The sequence below is a fragment of the Vulpes vulpes genome, chromosome 9 (genome assembly GCF_048418805.1).
Source record: "Vulpes vulpes isolate BD-2025 chromosome 9, VulVul3, whole genome shotgun sequence".
Taxonomy (NCBI): domain Eukaryota; kingdom Metazoa; phylum Chordata; class Mammalia; order Carnivora; family Canidae; genus Vulpes; species Vulpes vulpes.
Window position 1 is genome coordinate 66,628,495 of NC_132788.1, and position 13,941 is coordinate 66,642,435.

Consider the following 13,941-nt stretch of genomic DNA (forward strand, 5'->3'; position numbering starts at 1 on the left):
AATACCTAGCATATCTTATACTTTAATTATTAAAGCAATATTCTATGCTCTTTTTCATATCATCTCACAACTACCCTATGACATTCACTCCTATGCTTAAAATTTTTCAGTGGCCATTTTCATTGGCCTTTCTATTTTTCAAACCAGCTCTTTAAACATGGTATGTTTCTTTTCCTGGAACGTACTTCCTGTTTGCTCCTTCTTCCTTTCACCACGTTAAGACTATTTACCAATCAAATCCAATTGAGACATCACTTGCTCAAGAACAGTTCAGATACTTTTATTATATGTTCCAAAAAAATCAAGATTAGTCTTCCAATTCTCATTCATTTATTTGTATGATTATTTAATGTTTAATTCTCCTTCTAGACCAGTATTTCCATGAGAACCAGTAATTACTGGATTGGTTTGGCCCAACATTGTATCTTCTGCATCTGGTACCATGCCTTGTACATGTAAACACTCAAATATTTGTTAAATGAGTAAGTGAATGATTCCTAAATTAAACATGTACAACCTGAGACACAGAGTTCAAAAATAGCTTCACCAAAGTCTTAAAACAACTTAGTTGCAGAGGTAGAACTTGAACCTAGATCTTCTATGTCCTGCTTTTGTGATTTTTCTATTACACATAGTTGCTTTATGCTTTTAAGTTGACCCTTTTTAATTTACCTTCAATTCTACAGTAATTGTTTCTTTGGTTTCTTGCAAGTGATAGGATAACTCAGATTACACCTTGAGTATGATTGTAGCCTCAAGGTAGATAATAGGTGTATGTCAGTGTGCCTAAAAAGGGACATGGAAAAAGGAGATGGAAATCATTTACTTTAAAAGTCTTTCTCTTGTAATGTGTCCCAGTTTCAGGGAAATAAATGGAACTGTGAAAGTTATTACAAAAAACTCATCAGGTGAGGGCTATGGGGAAAGTTTGAAGCATTGTTTGGTGCTTGTGACAATATGTGTTTAGCTTGAAGCTGTAAAGTCTAAAGATTATTACACTCGGTCTAGATATAATTAAATATTAGTAGTCTCAAATCTTCTACTCATTAGTTGTGAGATTTTATGCAGGTATCTTTATATCTCTGGCCTCAGTTTCATGTCTAAAAAATGATGAGTGAATGAGTGAGTGAGTCTTGGAGTGGCAATGATCTTAGAATTATCAGCAAAAGTTCTAACTGCAGGTTTATAGGAATGACTTGTTCTCTTTTCCCTTATATTCTTTGCTGAATGATGTAGAATGTCCTGTGATTTGGGGATTTAGGATAGAAATTTATTACATGATGAGGAACTAGTCCCACCTATCTTTGGATTGCTTATAGCAGACACTGAGTGGTCTCTTAAGCTACTGTTATAAAAACTCAAACAAAACAGAAACAAGGTTGACGGAAAATAAACAGTTTCTAAAAGTTGTAAAAAAAAATAGATAACTTAAAGTTCATGGTACATGGGAATGTTTTTAGAGCAAAGTTACAAAACCAAAGAATTAATTTATGGTGTTAACCTATCAGGACACTTATCTGAGTATGAGCTGGGAAACTGTTTTCATTGTCTCTGGAAAGCTGGGGTTTCCACATATTTCCCATTGGTCATTTATCCAATGGTATAAGTTCTTCCTGTGAGAAAATGGGTGCAAGGTGAGTAGAAGTGGGTGGCTCTCGGAATTGTATTTGAATATTCAGGTAGCTGGGATATAGCACTATTTTCTGATAAGATTCAGATGGCCTAATAATTTAAGCTATCCCAAAGTGTAATGGGTTTACTCTTTTAGCCTTCCTGGCACAAGGACATTCAGCTAAAGATTGGATTGCCCTGTCCATCAACCTCCATAATAATGCCTACTAAGTATTAAGCAATGTCATGGATATTAAAATACAAAGATTAGCCATAGTCATATCAATCTGTTCTCAAAGTGTTTACATTGTAGTAGAAGATAAAAGATAGATGCACAGAAGACACAGAATAGTATTAGTGTCACAAAAGAAATATAGTTAAAGTGCCACAGGAGTTTAAGAAGGAAGATATGGTGGAAGTGATGGCATTTAAGCCACATTAATGCATTAACAAGCAGAGAAAATGGCATAAGCCAAACCAAGAGGAGAAGTTGAGGAATGACCAGAGTACAGGTCTTGTTTAGGAGAATGAAAGAAATATGGTTGAAAAGGTCATCTATATGTCAACTACAAAGGATTTTAATTACAAGGCTAGGAATATAAGTTTTATTCTAAAGATCAAAAGGAGCCACATTTCAGAGAGGTTGTCAGAGAAATTCCAGAGGCAAGAGGCCACCCTCCAGATGACTTTTTTATGGCTCTCCTCATTTTCAGATCTTCTCAGTCTCCAGATTCATATTGAAGAAGAAACAATCCTCCAACATAGATATGGACAATAATGGCTGAGTTAAAACTTGGGATATAGGGAAGCTACGAAATGGTTCTGAAAGACTGGTATATCATAGGTGATCACAGAGAGAGGTAAGTTCAAGCAACTAAAGAGAATAGCAAATTCAAGCCACAGGGGCTCTTCCCTTTCTGGTAATGACCCTAGTCAAGAAGCCAGTTCAGTGATGTCATTAGTTTATTTTCTGACAAAGGACAATTTTTTTTAAGTAGGCTCTATGCCCAGTATGGAGCCCAATGTAGGGCTTGAACTCATGACTCTAAGATCAAGACCTGAGCTGAGATCAAGAGTCAGATGCTTAGCCAACTGACCCATCCAGGTGCCCCACAACTGACAATTTCTCAATAGGAAAGTGTTATTTTTTTTCTCTGCCTCACTCCCTTGACACATAATGGGTAGTCCCTCTCAATACTTGGTGGTGTCATAAAAAAACTAAAGAGAAAATAGCTACTGTGGGCTGGAAGGAATAACCTAAACTCTAGGCATCTTTGGCCTGATTCAAACCATTTACAGTGAACTTTAGCCAAGTGAAGCAACTACTTACAGAGAAACTAGAAAGGACTTGCAGGATCCACTGAACTGGGATTTGCTGCACTGAGCTGACCCTGCAAAAGTGTAATTACAAAACTACAAAGCTTGACCAAGGAAATGTTCATGTGTCTCAGGACCTTGTAACTAAAATCGCCTCAGTCTAAAATCTCCTTCCTAGCCTACCTTAGGAATTGACTAACTGTATTGCTCTATTTACACAATTTTGCACCTAAACATTATGATCAACTTGAAGTGTGGTTTCTAGAAATTTATCATGAAGAAACATGAATATGCAAAGATGCATGTAGAAGGATGTTCACTGTAGCATTGCCTGCATTTTTTCTTCAAGTTCTTATTTATTTATTCATTTAAGTAATCTCTATACCCAATATGGAGCACAAACTCAAGATATCAAGAGTCGCATGCTCTTCTGACAGCCAACCAGGTGCCCCCAGAAATCCTTAAATTAGTGAAAGACTGGAAACAATATACATATCCATTAGGAGAGGAATGCTTAAGTGAAATGTGCTAATACAACAAACTACCAGTCACTCATTAAAAAGAATACATTAGGTGTACAAACTGTCTTTGACTTGTGATTTTTGAACCTTACAAAAATGGGGCAAAGCAATATAAGTTCAGTAGAAACCATAATTCAAACTCTGAATCTTTTGAATTTTGATCTTTTCCCAGGCTAACAATATGCAGTATAATACTCTTTCATGATCCTGAGCAGCAGCAGCAGTAAGCTGCAGCTCCCAGTCAGCCACTTGATTCTGAAGGTAAACAACCAATACATTTATAACCACTTTGTTTTTCACTTTCAGTATAGTATGCAATAAATTACACATTCAAAGACAGACGTTCAAAGCTATATTATAAAATAAGCTTTGTGTTAGATGATTTTGCCCAACCATAAGCTAATGTAACTGTTCTGAGCATGTTTAAAGTAGGCTAGGCTAACTTATGCTGTTTAGTAAATGAAGTGCACTAAGTGCACTTTCAAATTATATTTTCAATATATGATGGCTTCATCAGGATGTAACTCCATTATAAGTGGAAGAAACATACTAACAAGAAAAGATGTCTATGTGTTGTCCATATGTTACTTAAATATTGTTAAGAAAAAAGAACTAGAATGCAAATGGTGTACTATGATCTAATTTTTAAATATATATGTAAAAATTAATTTATATGTAAGATATTTTTATATATGTGAAATATCTATATAGCCATGTAGAAACCATTGGATAAATGACCAATGGGAAATATGTGGAAACCCCAGCTTTCCAGAGACAATGAAAACATTTTCCCAGCTCATACTCAGATAAGTGTCCTGATAGGTTAACACCATAAATTAATTCTTTGGTTTTGTAACTTTGCTCTAAAAACATTCCCATGTACCATGAACTTTAAGTTATCTATTTTTTTTACAACTTTTAGAAACTGTTTATTTTCCGTCAACCTTGTTTCTGTTTTGTTTGAGTTTTTATAACAGTAGCTTAAGAGACCACTCAGTGTCTGCTTCTACCCATTCAGTGGCCTGAGCAGTGGGAGCTGCAGATCAGTCTTCAGTGGCAGGCTAAGTGCTCCAGTCTTTGGTAGGGAACTGCTTAGTGGCACACAGAGCACCTGCACCCTTTCATATCAGTCTGTGGCTTTAGGTTGAGTAGCAGTGAACTTGGAAACTGGAGCAGTCCATTCACCCTGAAATTCCTCCTTGGTCACAGTCTTTCAGTAATAACCTGCTCTCCCTTTTGAGTATTTCCAGGTTCTGTGTGGAAGCTGAGATCAGGCATGACTTCCCACGGGTGTTTGTAGGAAATGGTGCAACGCATGTGCGGAACTTCCTGAGCCAGCATCCACCACATCAGACCCACTGAGTGATCTCCCTTGTTGTTGCAAGGGATGACAATGTCCACATAGTGCAGCGGAGTGTCTCTGTTACACAGAGAAATGGTAGGCAGGTTGACATAAGGCACCTCCATGAGAGACTGTTGGTCCACCCTAAGATCAGTAACCACCAGAAGTCTAGGCTCTCAGAAGGCTACCTGGATCTAGTGGAGGTTCTGGGAGTAAAGTGGCCAGCAATAGAGGTGGCTCCAGTAGCAGTGGTGCACTTCAGCACAGCTTACTGGCCACTATTCCTGGATGATTTGACACTGACATCAGCTAGGTTTTTAATGGCAACAATGGCTGCCAGTAGAAGCTTCTCCCAGTTTCTTTTGAGATTTATGATGTAAATACCATCACTTTTCCTATTGTAGATGGACTGTTTCATTTGGAAGTCAAGGTTGGTATCACCTAAGTGGATTTCTGCTGTAAGGAATTTGAGGACATCTTTTTCCTTCACTTGCAGGACATTAAGGGCTTCAGACACTGTGAAAGCTTCCCTTTAAGTGACAATGGGAACCCAGAACAATGCCATATGGACCTTCCTTTGGGTAGTGTGGAAGGCACTATAAAAAACTGTAGTTTTTTTAAAATCACTGTAAAAAACCAGTAGTGCTTATTAACATTATTCTTATATAATCTTTAATTTGCCTGCAAGTTAGCTAAATGTAAAGCTGATATTTACTATATGTAGCAAGTGCTTCCTAACCATCATCAAGGCATTCTGCACACTATTAGACTCTATCCACTACTTAACTTGGTCAGGGACATCATTTGGGGCTATACTGCCAGTTTGGGAATAAGCCAATGCAATTACATACATTTCAAGTTTGGAAACTCTGGATCCCTCCTGTATTAGTTTGCTGGGGCTGCTATAACAAAGTCCCACAGACTGGTACTTAAGTGACAAAAGTATATTGTTTCATGGTTCTGGAGACAAGTCCAAGATCAAAGTACCCTCAGAATTGAATCCATTTGAGGGCTGTGAGGAGGGATCCCTGTTCCAGGGCCTCTTCTTGGCTCACAGATGACCGTTTTATCCCTGAGTCTCTTCACATTTCCTTCCTCCAATACTTGTCTTCTTCTCTGTCCAAATTTCCTCTTTTATTTTTTTAAAGATTTTATTTATTTATTCATGAGAAACACACACACACACACAGAGACAGAGACAGAGACAGAGACAGAGACAGAGACAGGCAGAGACGCAGGCAGAGGGAGATGCAGGCTCCTTACAGGAAGCCCAACATGGGACTCGATCCCTGGTCTCCAGGATCATGCCCTGGGCTGAAGATGGCGCTAAACCCCTGAGCCACCCAGGCCACCAGGCTGCCCCAAATTTCCTCTTTTAATAAAATCTCCAGTCATATTGGGTTAGGGACAACACTAATGCTTTTCATTTCAGATACCTCTGTAAAGACTCTACTTCCAAATAAGGTCACATTTTGAGGTACTAGGAGTTAGGACTTTTTGGTGGGAAAATAACCCATAACAACTCCTAAGACATCTCTTAGGAGTTCCGAAAGAAAGAAAAAGAAAGAAAGAAAGAAAAAGAAAGAAAGAAAGAAAAAGACATCTCTTAGGAGTTCTGAAAGAAAGAAAAAGAAAGAAAGAAAGAAAGAAAGAAAGAAAGAAAGAAAGAAAGAAAGAAAAAGAAAGAAAGAAAGAAGAAAGAAAGAAAGAGAAATAGAGAAAGAAAGAAAGAGAAATAGAGAAAGAAAGAAAGAAAGAAAGAAAGAAAGAAAGAAAGAAAGAAGAAAGAAAGAGAAAGAAAAAAATCTAGCTCTTCATGGGAAAGAGACTATGTTCAGAATTCCAGCTCTCCTAGTACAAGCTATGTCTGGATTAGAGAGGAGCATGTAGGACTGCATCCCAAGCCACCTTCAATAGCATCTTGGGCTAGACTGGAATTAAGGGCAGGGTTACAGACAGGAAAGGATAATGTAGTGTTAATTAGGAAGCTAAAGAAGAACTCTTGTTTGTGTGTTAGGATAGGCATTACTCCAGATTCTCCTAATAGTGAACCTATGACAAAGCTAATGTAATTTGACACAATCCACTGCAGGAAGTGTGCATATGTGTAGATATGGAGGGGGTGGTCTGGATCACTTAAAAATCTGGGCAGGATGGAACATCTCGAGGAAGAAGCAGACCACTCAGGAGAGTAGTGGAAGTTACTCATTCATGGACTATTTGCAAAGATCCTCTGAGTCTCTCAGAGGCAGCCTGGTCTACCGTGGTTACTGCCACTACTACAAGACATTCTCACACAGCCCTGCTTAGCATCCCAGGCATCCTACCGACATCAGTGTCCACATGGTGCCCTAAGAGCCTTGTAGCTTTGAGGTACCCATTCTGCCTTGTGTGAAGAGATGGCTGAGGTCTTTGCCATGAGACTTCAAAATTCCCAGAAATAGAAACATAGTATATAAACCATATATTTAAAAAACACTTAAATATGTTTATATATAAAAATTTATAAAACACACAAATATATATATGTTATATATATATAATGCATATATACATCATACAGAAGTATACTATATATATTTAAAGTATAATACATATATTTAAAATATGTAAGTATATATAAATACATGACTAACACATATTTAAAATATATATTAAAACATGTTTAAAATATGTAATTTATTTAAATATATTTCAAAAATAAAATGTTATTTTATTTATTTATTTTATGTATTTACTGCAGAGACTCAGTGAAATGAGAGAGGAGAGACATCAGAAGTCATGGAGTAAGCCATATATAAATTCATATGTAAAACTATATATTTTAACCTTCCTTTTCCATTTCAGCAAGCTCTTGAATGGAAATCAAGTGTTATTCCTCCCTTGATAAGTAGAGATATTGTGGGAACTGGGGCAAATAGCCAGAATGTACACATACCAGCCCTGGGAGAAAACTTAGAATGGCATAAAGTAGCAGATGTGTGATTTTCTCCCTGTTCATAAGATGCTGGAACAACACAAAGCAATCTGGCATGGATGGAAATCAGATTCTGGCAAAGAGATTCCCATTCTTGGGATTTGGGGCTTTTAGGATGAATATTTAGGAAAGCATCAGCTCTTCCTTGTTGTTGCTGATGGCCAGCCAGGATATAACACCATTAAGAGTGGCCCCAGCTGTATGTTGCTAACTCAGCGTTTATGGTTGGGGATATCTGTCTCTCCCTTGAAGTGATTAGTGGACTGGAGTCTAAGAGTTGTGATTGCAGCTGTATTATCTAGCAAACTATTGGCAGGATTTTCTGCATTAGTGTTCAGGTTGAGGAAGCTGGCATGATTGGGGGAGTGGGGTCCAAGACTTGCCATCATTGGCCGGGATTAATGCCTTAAGCAATAGCCCATTGCTGAATTTTCATGCAACTTTGTAGAAAGCTAACGTCTTTCCTGGGAGGCCTGCCTTCCCAGGATAATTCTTGGGCATAACCCTTCTCTCGGAAAGAAAGCAGTATAAGTATAGAGAGCAGTGATAGGCAGTAAATAGTCAATACATTGACCCTTCTGTTCCATCCCTCTGTTCTTATGTACTACAGAGTGAAGGTTTGAATGCAGATCTTTTTATTCTCAGTCCACTGTTCTTTGCAATATCCTTCAGCTCTTCATCTTTTTTCAGGAGGTTGTGGAGCCTATGAGAGTTTTTTGGTTTTGATTTATATATATATATTTTGAGCCAACGAGTTTTTCAGTTATGTTTTATGGCAATAGCAGTTGTGCCCCCCAAATCCCAAAATAAAGATTTACTCTGGGATGATGAAGTTACCCTCCAATCTCTGTTGGCTGTGAGGGAAGTTTGAAATCATGTGGATACTTTATTCATTTTTTTTACATATTAGGACTTGAATTTTTATCACTTCTTTCAGTTCTTTCTTCTGGAAGAATCAGTTCTTGTTTTAAATTATTAATTAAAAGCTATATATGTTTTGCAGTGCCTCAGTGGTGGCTCAGTTGGTTAAGTGTCTGACTTTTGATTTCAGTCCAGATCATGATTTTGGGGTCTTTGGATTGAGCTCTGCATGGTGCTCCGTGGGGACTCTGCTTGAGGATTCTCTTTCTCACTTTCCCTGTTCCCAACCCCCAGCTCGTGCATGCACACACTCTTTCAAATTAATCAATCAATCTTTAAAAAATTATATATGTTTCAGGCCATGTGTCCTATGTATTTCCAGGTTTATTGCTTTTGTTTGGTGTTTTGCCTCTTGCCAATCCTCGATAGTCACTTATAATTCCACCAAACTGCCACAGGTGAAAGTAACTACTTTTGTAAGCTTGGAGTAAAAAGTTGCAAAATTAAACTGCACATTGGGTGCCATTCCTGAAGCTGAAATATTTACATACTTTATAAATATGTAGAATTATGTAGGAAGGTACCCAAAGCCATGCTTTTGATTGAAACACAATGTTTTTGATCCGTAAGGAGTGAAAGAATCTCTCAGAACCCCTGTAATTGCACTGAGGACAATTTCTACCATTTTTACCCAGATCACAGGCTTATAGGGCAAAAATACCTTGGGAATATAATCTAAATTAAGCTACCCTTTTTTAAAAATACTATTCCTTTTGCTTTGAATTTCTTTTTCTGTGATCTTTGTGTATTAAAGTCTTACAATTATTCATTTCATCAACTCTACTCCTAAGAAATAAATAATTAGTAGCTAATAAGCACTTGTCACGGGCCAGGAATGTTGCCAAGAGATCTCCACACATACTCTCTTTCGATTATAAGCATACCTCAGAGATACTGTGAGTTTGGTTTCAGACTATCCCAATAAAGCAAATACTGTTAATAAAGCAGGTCAAATGAATTTTTTGGTTTCCCAGTGCATATAAAAATTATGTTTGCACTATACCGTAGTCTATTAAGTGTGCAATAGCATTATGTCTAAAAATGTACACACTTTAATTTTAAAATTCTTAATTGCTAAAAATGCTAATCATCATCTGAGCTTTGAGTGAGTCCTAGTCTTTTTGCTGGTCTTGCTTCAGTGTTGATGGCTGCTGATGATCAGGATGGTGGTGCTAAAGGCTGGGGTGGTTGTGCCAATTTCTCTCTCTTTTTTTAAAGATTTTATTTATTTATTCATGAGAGACACAGGGAGAGAGAGGCAGAGACAGTTGTGCCAATTTCTTAAAATAAGACAACAATGAAGTTTGCCACACCAATTGACTCTTCCTTTCATGAACAATTTCTCTGTTAGCATGCAATGCTGTTCAATAGCATTTATCCACAGAATTTCTTTCAAAATTTGAGTCTGTCCTTTCAAACCCTGCTGCTGCTTTATCAACTATATTTATGTAATATTCTAAATCCCTTTTTGTCATTTCAATAGTCTTTACAACATCTTCACCAGAAGGACATTCTATTTCTATAAATCATTTTCTTTGCTCACCCAGAAGCAGCAACTCTTCATCCATTAAAGTTTTATCATGAGATTGCAACAATGCAGTCATATCTTCAGACTCCATTAAAGATCACTGATCAACATAACAAATATAGCAATAATGAAAAAGTTTGAAATATTGGGAAGAATTACCAAAATGTGACACAGAGACATGATGTGAGCAAATGGTGGGAAAATAGTGCTGATAGACTTACTTGCTTGATGCAAGATTGCCACAAGCCTTCAATTTGTAAAAAGTGCAGCATCTGCAAAGCATAATAAAAGGAAGTATGCCTATAATGGTTATATTTTAATTGCCTAATTTGTGCTTTCACTGTTCTGAGTGGACCAGCAAACAAAGAAGATATGGTCTCATGGTACTTACATTCTCCTAGGGAAGGTGATTTAAAAAGGAAACAAACAAAAAGATTATGTTAGAGAGTGTAAGTGTTATGAACAATGTAACATGGAGTAATGATAGAAGATGACTGGGATTGGGGGGCAACTTTTAGGTAGAGGGACTCCGGAAGACCTTTCTGAAAGAAAGGACCCAGCTATGTGGAGATCTGGCAGCAGAGAGAATTAGAAGGCTAGAAGTGTAAGGGAAGCAGGAGTGGGCCTCACAATAGTCCCGTGAAGTCAGTAGGTCCATCTGTGAGAACTGGTTGAGGAACTCAACTCTCGGAGCCCCAGTTTCTTTTTATCACAAACACAGATTCATTAGCTCATTTTAACTTTTTTTTTTTGAGCCCTCACTATGCGCCAGACACTGTTTAGAGTCTGGAGATTATTACTGCCCTCATGGAACTCATGTTCTAGTGGAGGGGTTGAGAGACAGGCAGTAAACAAGTAATTATAGAGGTTACGTAATGGTAAATGCCTTAAAAAATAAAACAGAGTAAGAAGACAGAGAGTAAAGGTGGGAGGTGGGTTACTAGGGGAGTCAGGGAAAGCATCTCTGTGTAAGTGACATTTGAGGAGAGATTGGAATGAAAAGAGGGAGAGAAGCAGGCCAGTTGGTTATCTGGAGTGGAGTGGGGAATATTTTGAATGGAGAGAACAGCATGTACTAAAGGCTATAAGATTGAAGGGAGCTTGGTGTGTTCAAGGCATGATAAATGGGTCCATGTGGTACAGAGGAAGGACCAGGTCATTCTGAGTGTGATGAAAAACCACTGCAGGATTTGGAGCAGGGATGTAATGGAAGTGATATAACTTATAATGGAATGTTGGGAGAATTAAGAGAGAAATCTATGCATAGCCTAGCACAGTGTGTGCTAGTAAGTGCTCAAAGACCTCGTTTCCTTCTTTTTAAAAAAGATTTTATTTATTTATTCATGAGACACACACACACACGGAGAGAGAGAGAGAGAGAGAGAGAGAGAGAGAGAGAGAGAGGCAGAGATACAGGCAGAGGGAGAAGCAGGCTCCATGCAGGAAACCTGATGCAGGACTCCATCCCGGGTCTCCAGGATCATTCATGCCTTGGGCTGAAGGCGGCGCTAAACCACTGAGCCACCTGGGCTGCCCATTGTTTCCTTCTTCCTTTCTTTTCTTTCTTTCTTTCTTTTCTTTCTTCCTTTCTTTCTTCTTTCTTTCTTTCTTTCTTTCTTTCTTTCTTTCTTTCTTTCTTTCTCTCTTTCTTTCTCTCTCTTTCTTTCTTTCTTTCTTTCTTTCTTTCTTTCTTTCTTTCTTTCTTTCTTTCTTTTCTTTCTTTCTTCTTTCTTCTTTCTTTCTTCCCTGTCTTCTCTCAATGTCTCCCTAACTGTCCCTTTCCTTCCTCCATCCTTTGTGCATCTGTACAGCTCAAGTATGTCTCAGAATAAGGTGACCTAACCTGCTGTTATTTCTTTCCTTGTCCACTTCATGCTAAACTATAACTTCTTTGAGGACAGGAAAGGTCTCACTTATTTCTTTTTAATTGCTACATCACCCCAGTGCCTTGCAAATTGTTGGAATGCAGCAATATTATTGAATTGGCATTAAAAATTCTGTTGCATGGGGGATGGTAATGATATCTGGGAGTTAAGAAGTATGTTTGGACTGGCAGGGCCTCCTTATTTGTATTGGAAAGTCCTGAGTTTGGTTATGATAAATGTACTGGGAAGTCTGCAGCTTTGTTGAGATTCACATAAGAACTTTCTAGTTTGCTAGTAGCTTAGAATCAGATGCTAAATCCAGTAGGACTTGGGCAAGTCACTTAATCTTTCTGAAGCTCAGTTTTCTCATCTGTACAACTGAGATAGTAATCCACAGAATTATTGGGGAACTGAAGGAGATCACATATATAAAGCTCTAAGTACAGTTGACAGCTCTGAATAATCAATAAATACTATCTATATTGAAAGTACTGTCTTGATTTCCTGCCTTTCCCTCAAAACAATCATACCTACTCCAGGAGTCAGCCTGGCAGCTATGGAGAAGAGGAAGGAGCCTGTCCCTTGCTGAAGCAGTACATTTTACCTTCTTAGTTATAATTACAACAATGAGTCTTATGCAGGGCAGAAAAATCAGGAAATGGCATTGGCTCCTCCTTTTCAACCTAGTCTATCTATTTGTGTCAGATTTACTTTAGTTCTCTGAGAGCAAAGAACTCACTTTTTTTTTTCTTTTTTATCTTGATGTCAAGGGGGGAAATAACTTGTCTAAGGTCACACATCTAATAACTGGTAAAGCTAGAATTTGAATAAAGGTCTGGCTCATTCTGCAGCTCATGTGGATAGAAGAAAGCATGCTCTCCTGGGTCAGAAAAGGTCATCTGGGCACCCTATCACTTACCTTGTCACCTTGGGAAAATGCATTTATCCTCTCTCAGGAGAAGGAGGAACCACTCTCCTGATTCCCAATACAATAGCCTTTCATTTGACCTTCTCTGGTTTCATTTTCCACCTGTGCCAGTTTAAGATGTTGGAGTAATCTCTGACTCTGTTCTGCATTTTTACAATGAAGCAATGATGCACATGCCCCAGGCCCTTAGAGCTGACCTGGTTCTATCAGGTAACCTTTTTGCTGAGAGATCTGTATGATTATTCCCAGGCACCAATCTACACTAATACTTGATAAAGCCAATTAATATTGCAAAGTAGTAAATAGAGTTGTTTTGTGTTTAGCTCAGCAGCGGAGATAACCTTATATTTCAAAACTCTTTGCTCTAATTCTATGTTCTTCTCTATACACTCTTCCCCCAGCCTTGCTTTTTTCTTTCATCAGCTAACTTCTGCTTTTAGAACCATCTGTCCTTCCTTTTGTTCATTTTATCTCCAACTAGAAGATAGAAAAACATACATCTGAAATACAGAGTTGTTATCTGGGAGAGATCAGAGCATTGTTTCTTTCCTTTTTTTTTTTTCCCTTTTTCTTTTTTTTACCTTTTTCCCTTAACAGCATGATCAGATCTTGATTCTTTGTTAACTTTTCCAAGCTGCCAATTAAAAGGTTGGATAATGAGAATTTAGTGTTCTGGTGATTAAGATGTACTCTGCCTTGCAAGTCAGTGCCACCTGAATTAATTGGCACCTTCTCAGTTGGAGTCCCATTCTCACATGTCTTATTCTACCAAGAATGGCATTCAGAGACCTCTATAATCCATCGTCATGCAGTTTTCAGAGCCCTTCCTCACTACCTATACCACTCATCTCTTGTTTGATTTACCCTCCGCTACCCTCTTGTTATATGATTTGCATCCCTTCCACTGTGTTGCTTATTTCTCTCTGCCTGG

At 38.0% G+C, this 13,941-nt stretch overlaps 1 pseudogene; it reads right to left on the reverse strand.

The window, feature by feature from the left end:
- Nucleotides 1-4,417: 4,417 nt before the first annotated feature.
- LOC112913304 (small ribosomal subunit protein uS2-like) overlaps nt 4,418-13,941 on the reverse strand; it is a 34,292-nt pseudogene continuing 24,768 nt past the window's right edge.